The sequence below is a fragment of the Otolemur garnettii genome, unplaced genomic scaffold (assembly GCF_000181295.1).
Source record: "Otolemur garnettii isolate 467f Iridium unplaced genomic scaffold, OtoGar3 scaffold00075, whole genome shotgun sequence".
NCBI lineage: Eukaryota > Metazoa > Chordata > Mammalia > Primates > Galagidae > Otolemur > Otolemur garnettii.
In genome coordinates, this window is record NW_003852470.1 from 2,863,880 (window position 1) to 2,871,133 (window position 7,254).

A 7,254-nucleotide genomic window follows, 5' to 3' on the forward strand; every position below is an offset into this window, starting at 1 on the left:
GCTTGGGTCGACCCCCGCTCGGCGACCACAGTGGCGAGTCGGTTACATCAGTGGTCCTAACTCATGGTCACCTCATGCCCTCCCCTTTGCCCTGCAGCTTTGTAGCCACCTCTGACCAATGGGAAACTGTCAAACGTAATATGAGGAACCTTAAAAACTGCTTGTGTGTTTCTGCCTTCTCTGTCCTCACTGGAGGAATCACGGTCACGTGAACCCAGGGCAGTGCTAGGCTAGCCCCGTGGGGGGATGGGAGACACTGTCGGGGGTTGTCCCCACAGAGCCACCCCAGATCAACCAACCCACAGCCAACCCTCCAGTGGGCCACAGACACGTGAGCAAGCCCAGCCAAGATCAGCTGCCAGGCCCCAAACACACAGACCAGCAGATACCCTGAAAATAAGAAGTAGCTGCGTTCAGCCATCAGGTCTGGGGTGACCAGTTCTTCAGCATGGAGTTCTTAACCACTATGCTCAGCTGCCAGCCAGGGGGTTCTTTGTCTGACCTGTGGCCCCCAAAATACCCAAATCCTAATCCCCGAAAGCTGTGAATGTTTTCTTATGTGGCAAAAGAGACCCCAGATGTGGCTGAATTAAGGAACCCCAAATGCAATCACCAGTCCCTTTATCAGAGGGACACAAAGGGACGTTTGAGACACAAGGAAAAAGTGGTGCAAGGACTGTGGCCAGATGCTGTGCTGATTGTTGTGAAGGTAGAGGAGGGACGCAGAGCCACAGTCCCCAGGGGAGGCAGCTCAGAGGGGTCACAGACCAGGAGACAGACTTCACCCCCCCAGGTCCCGTGGGACAGCACCTCTGGGCTTGGGGAAAGTGATTTCTGGCTTCTGAGCCTTGGACCTATAAAATCATAAACAGGTATTGTTTTAAGCCACCAAATTTTGGGTAATTTGTTACAGCAACTATAGGAATCAAATACACCAATTTTAGGGAAATACAAACACTATTTCTTTCAATTAGTGTTAGATTACATTTTACAGAACCAAATTTAAGGCAGACGTTTATACCACTTTCCTGCCTGCAAGGGACAAAGCAGATTCCACCCCAGCCCTGGGCCTGGACCCTAAGATGAGCCCTCAGGGAGTGGACAGTCAGTGCCCACTGGGGGCCTAGGGTGACATCCTCAGTCACCTGGATAGAAAGGTCTGCCTGCTCCAAGAATGGGGGGAGCTTTCAAAAAGCCAGACTCATCGCAGCAATAAACACGGGCTTTTCATCCAAAACTGCCCAGCAGAGCCCTCAGTGGTGGTGGGGGTATCTGTCATCGGTGCTGTGCAGAATGGCAGCCACGGTCACCTGTGGCCTTTAAGCACAAGAAAAGTGGCTGGTACATTTTAGTAATAGGACTTTTTTACTTTAATTAAATTTAATGGCCACATGTGCCTATTTAGTTAATTTAAATGTAGTGCCCAAATGTGCTACCACAATGGACTGCTCAGTGGTCAGCAGAAGAACCAGGTTTGTGGTGCTGGGAACCTGCCTGGGCCTGCAGGCTCTTGTCCGTGTGATCCTGGGAGTTAGTGCGGGAGTGGAGACTGACCAGCAATGCTCTGCTCCCTCCCACGATGTGGCTTTCGGGGCTGGTTCCTTTGGCTGTGGGGAGGAACACCGCTCCTGTGGGAGGCAGATAAGTCAACTTCTCAGTGGGGTTCTCCACCTCAATCCAGGGTAATCGGGAAGGAGAGAAGATGCACCACCCATGAGGGCTCATCAAGACCACCTGAGATGAAAAGAGCCCAGAGGCACCCCAGAACAGGGTGAAGTCATTGCCACTATCCCGGTGAGCAGAGTCAACCAGTGGGGCAGGACTGAGCCCTCTGGATTCCTGCCTGGCAGTGTAGAGTGGGCACCCTGGCAGCTTGCCCTGTGGGGCTGAACCTGGCTTCCCTGCCCCTTTCTAAGAACCATGCCATCGGCTGTGGGTTGACAACCCCCCACCCTCTGTTCCTATTTACCCAGCCTTCCCGGCCATCCAGTCTCCCTGGGCACTTGGGATTTCTTTAACCCTCTCTATTGGCATCTTTGCATTTTGCACATACACTTTTGTTGGGAATCACTAAAAGCCTTCTGAGAAGGCAGAGTCCCCTGCGCTGTCCCATCTGCGGCTCTGTGGGCAGCGCACGCCTCCCCCAGGCCCTCTCAGACTCTGTGTCTCAGGCTCATGTAGATCCTTGGGGCTGTTTCCCCTGTCAGCACTCAGCCCAGGTTGGGTCCTTGGATCCTGGACACTCTCCCTTCAGGGCTCTTGTGAGGATCAGAGATAATCCCTGTAAACTCTGAGCACAGATACAACAAAACACACTTGGCCCACACTGAAGCTGTAAGGAGTAGGACCGGCTCCTCCTCTCATGATTCAAAAGTCAAGGTCAGACTTTGTGACACTCCCAGTGCCAATGTGGGCGTCAGTCACCACTGCAGCAGGCTGCAGCTTCCCAGAATCTTGAATTCCCTCCTGAAACACTGGACAGGCCAGCTTAGCCATGGACTTGACTCTGCTCTGCTTTGTGTCATGAGGGCAGAGAGGACAGCTGCCACACCTCAGTGGCCATGCTGCTCAGGCTCAGGCCAGGTGAGGTGTGTGAGCAGGCCTGGAGCAAAGTAGGGGGTTCCCAGTGACACGACACTCCCCTGCCCTGAGCTCCCTCTCCCTCCAGACCTTCAGGATCGAAGCCCTCCCTTGCTGCACCCCCCCCCCTCACTGTCTTCCTCTCCTCTCCTGCCCCAACTTCTGCCAGAGGGCTCCCCGCTCTGAGCTTCTCCATGGCACTGCCTATAGCACCCCTCAGTGCCCTCCCCCAGGGAGGGACGTCAGCGCATTGCTGGGCAGCTCGGCCTCACAGATGTGCCAGCTCGTGTGCTTGGGGTCCCTGCAGAAGAAACACCAGGCTGCTGCCCCTCCCCCCACCAAGAACAAATAGCCCAGAGGAGCGTCTGCCTTTCATAGGAGTGTTTTATGCCAGATGGCCTCAAAGCCCTTTCTCGTTAATCTTCCACACACCTCTGGGGAAGAGGCCATTATTCTCTCCTCTGCTCCAGAAAGCTGACATGTCATCGCTATTGGTTGAAGTAGCCCAAACTTGCAGTGCAAACCCAAGGTCAAAGTTATGATGTAATCCCAACTTTAAGACCAACAGCAGCAGCAAATAATTCATGGGGGCCAGCCAGCATCCCGTGTCACGCTGAGTGCTTCTCAGCCCAGGTCGTCCTGTCCCACTTTCCTATGCAGAGGCTCAGAGCTGCAGGGGTCCAGCCCAGTCTCGAGGTAGTGAAGGGTGAGAACCAGATCCAACCTCAGGTCTGGGAATCCAGCCACCCAAACCCGGGTTCTCATGACTCTGCCCAAGAGGGACATTGCCTCATGCTGACATTCAGACCGAGCCGTGCCCAGGCAAGGACGCCCACAGAAAAGCAAATGAACAGGCTGGCACAGCCTGGATGCTGAAGGGCCTCCCTGGGACTCCCCCTGAGGCCAGCGACCCACAAACCAGACTTCGCTTCCTTGTGCTCGGCCTTCGGTAACAACTCCCTCTCCTCACCCCATTTTTCTGGGTTTCCAGTATTTTTCCAAATGGGTCACATCAACAACCCTCAGCATGATCAGCACAGTGGAAATGAAGAGCACAGAGGGAAGAAACCAGCACCTTCACCCGGTGGACGCAGGAGACAGGCGTGAGGGGGACAATGGAAAGAGCAGAGTGGGGTCCCGGGTGAGGCCAGGACGGTGCCCAGGGCAGGAGTCAGGGCCTCAGCAGGTGCAGCCCCAAAGCCTGGCCTTGCTCCCAGCCCGAGCCTCCTCCCTGGCATCCCCTAGATTGTCACCTGGCCGTGCCCTGTGCCCTTCCCAGCACTGGGAGCTGTTGCCTCACTCAGAAGCTCTGAGAGAAACAGCTGTCTGGGCACAGTTGGCATCAGTGTCCCTGTACTTCCCACACAGGGGCCCACTAGGGCGCTCAGTCTCCTGAGGGAGAGCACTTGGGGTGTCTCAACACTGAGCACATCCCTTCCCTCTTCCCTCCACCAGTGGCCCCTGAGGCCAGCTCTGCGCCATCAGCAAACTTCCCTCTGATCCTCACCTCCCCAGGGCTGTCACTAACTCCTCGCCCAACGCTGCACACTCCCCAATGTGTCCCATGACCTCGTAGGTTGTCCGACCTTCAGCCAAGGGCCAGGCATTCAACAGACCCTGGATCTCACCTGGCAGGAAGAGGAAGGGGTGGGAATAGATGATGGAGTGCTCCTCAAACAGTAACCATGACAACCAACGGCACCAGGGGGATGTGCTGCCTTCCCCAAGTTTTATGAGGTGCACACGGCTGCTTTATGGACTCTGGCATTAATTAGGCTCATTGTAGGATGGGGTACAGTAAAGCGGAGGCTGTTCACCCCTGGGGCCCTGCTTGATTCATACGCATTATCCATAAAAGTTTAAGGAAGCAATTAGAAGGATCCCCACTTGGGTTCCTTTATTATTTGAATGTTGATAAGGCAAGGTAGTAAGGTCAAAATATGAATCTGAACAACAGAAAAGAGCAGGAAGAAGAAGGGGATTGTTGGATCTTAGGCAGCACAGAGTATCAACTCAAAGCAACAACATGAAAAACTCTTGTCAGATAAAGGCAGACACCTGGAAATATATGTGAAGAGAGGACAGAATATTTTGAGTTGAGTCACAATGTCTATCGCAGATGATAACACAGAATCAGACCAGAATGTTTCTGGTTTAATTTTTCTAGTTCCATTCATTCAGAAATAAAGCGCACACCAAGTTCCATCACTCAGAATTCCCCGGACCTCAGCGGCACTGTTTCCACACAATATTTCACTGGATTCAGATTAAATAAACCCATCAGTGCTATTTACACATCAGCCCTGTCCTGAGAGCCAAACGTCTGAGGTTTTCTGCAAGAAGAAAAGACGTACCTAGTCCCACACGATGAGCACTGTGATGGATAAGGTTGCACGAGTGAGACCCTGCTCTCTCAGGTCACAGAAGCGAGATGGCTACATTGACGGCATCACAGGCGCCTCTGCACAGGTGTGCCTCTCGCTGGTGCACAGAGCTCTCCCTACTCTCAGGGACGAGGGGACCCGGGCTAGACCCCTAGATCAGTCACTGACTGTTTCCGCTGTTCCTGCCCCAAACCCAGAAAGTGACAACACAGGCACAGCAAAGAGAAAGCCCCACAGGGACAAAGGCAAGAAAAAGCCACAGCTGGCCAGCGAGGTCAGCTGCAGGAGGCACTCGGCAGAGCAGAGAGGGCTGAAGCCCAGCCTGAGCCTTCAGGGAGGGGCACAGCCCAAATCCCCGCAGCAGAGAAGGGACCCCCACTGCTCTCAGGGTGAGCTCAGGGTGCACCTACCAGCAGGAACCACCCAGCCTCTTTAAGGCACACGTCCATCCCTGCATCCTAAGTGCGCCAGGACTTCTGCTCAGGCTGTTACCAAGAGCCTAGCCAGGTCAGTGGGAGCCACGTCCATGCGCTGAAGGTCTGGGGCCCCTGTACCTGTGCCAGGGATGGCAGGAGGCAACGCTGCACTCCAGGCCCCACACTGTCAGAAAATACATTCTCAGGAGGGATTCAGCAGCCACAAGGCACCAAACAGGCTGTGCTTCTGCTTGTTAAAGGCGGCCAGCAGCATAAAGTGAGGAGGAACTAACAGGGGCCCACGTGAAGGTCGTGTCTAGGATGTCCACTGGCATAAAGTGGCAGGGCCTCTGAGGACAGAGAAATTGGGACTGACCGACTCCCTGTTCACAGCTCCCTCGACCGTCTGGCTTCTCCAATGGGCTATGCGTTAGCAACTTCTGCCAAAGCAAGGTCACACTTCTGCCAAGCAAGGTCACACGATTCCTCAGTTTCAAGGAAACATGAAGTATTTTTCCTAGTTTGTAAGTCTCTAAATTAAATATTTTATTTAGATAGTGTAGTGGACTGAATAGTGTCTTCCTGAAATTCATATCTACTTGGATAGTTGATCTTCCTTGGAAATAAGGTTATTGCACATGTAATTAGTAAGGTGAGGTCATAACATAGTGGGCCGTGCTGTGCCCTAAATCCAATGGCTGGTGTCCTTAGAGAAGGGAAGAGATAAACACAGGGAACAGAACACACAGGGACAAAGGCCACGTGAGGACACAGCAGAGGCTGGAGTGGAGCAGCCACAGCCCAGGACACAGAGAGATACCAGAAGTGGGGGGGACGGGAGGGTCTGCCCTGGAGCCTTCAGGGGGAGCCTGGCCCTGCCAGCACATCGATGGCTGGGGTCTGGCGTCCAGTATTGTGCGAGAAAATGACATCTGTGGTTACCCCAGGTTAGTGGTAATTTGTTATTCTAGCATGGGAAATGTGTATGTTCTGTGCACATGTGCTGGGGGTGCTGGGCGTCTGTAAAATCACCAGCTGGTCTACATGACGTGTGTTATAAACATGGAAGTTTCAAAAGCCAAACATTTTTAGGAACTTATGGCAGCCTGTCACACCCCTTGTCCTTGGGATAGTTCAGAGAGGAAGTCAGGGTGGCCACCTCCTCCTGGGATGGACAGAGAGGCAGTCCTGACACTCCAGCACCCCCAACCTCTGCACAGAGAGGTAGCAGGACCCGCAGCTGTCACTCAGGAATTTCCCATACTGCTGGGAACACTTACAAGAAAAACATTTTACCAAACATTTTATTCTTCAGGAAGAGATCCGCCTAATAATCGGGAAAATGCAGGTTTGTACCTGTCAAAATTATTTCCTCTGGACTTCATTATAAATTTCTCTGCCTCATTTGAAGGCTCAGGGAACTTGGTGTGGAATGACCCTATCTCCCCCTCTAAAATCTATGTGGCCACATCAAAGTTAAAATTACTTTTCCAAAGATCTGATTGCTTTTTGGGGTTTTCTGTGCTATATTAATAATGTATGGGGCATGTACATGACTTTCCTTCCAGTTTTACTTCCTAACTTGAATAATCTGAAAATAGCCTGGAAACCTTTCAGAAGGTGGATAGTCAAAACCTGACACATAGGTGGAAGCTTAAATGAGATCCCTGCAGATACTTCACGTGCTCCCACAGGGTTCATTTGTAGCCATATTTTTACTCATCTATATAGCAACGTGTACACATACAGATACATGCAAAGATGTGTACATGTGGGGGTACATGCACAGACATGTACACATGTAGGAGCATGCATAGACGTGTACAGATGCAGATACACGCACAGACGTGTACAGATGCAGATACACGCACAGA

At 52.5% G+C, this 7,254-nt stretch overlaps 2 long non-coding RNA genes across 3 annotated transcripts in view; both read right to left on the reverse strand.

Annotated features, from left to right (window-relative positions):
- Positions 1 to 7,254, reverse strand: part of LOC111726685 — a 38,502-nt gene that overhangs the window by 25,085 nt on the left and 6,163 nt on the right. The window lies entirely within an intron of this gene.
- Positions 1,637 to 5,267, reverse strand: LOC111726687. Its single transcript, XR_002774406.1, has 3 exons — positions 5,257 to 5,267; positions 3,500 to 3,503; positions 1,637 to 2,248 (listed from the first exon to the last, which is right to left on the reverse strand). It is a non-coding gene; the product is annotated as an uncharacterized LOC111726687 (long non-coding RNA).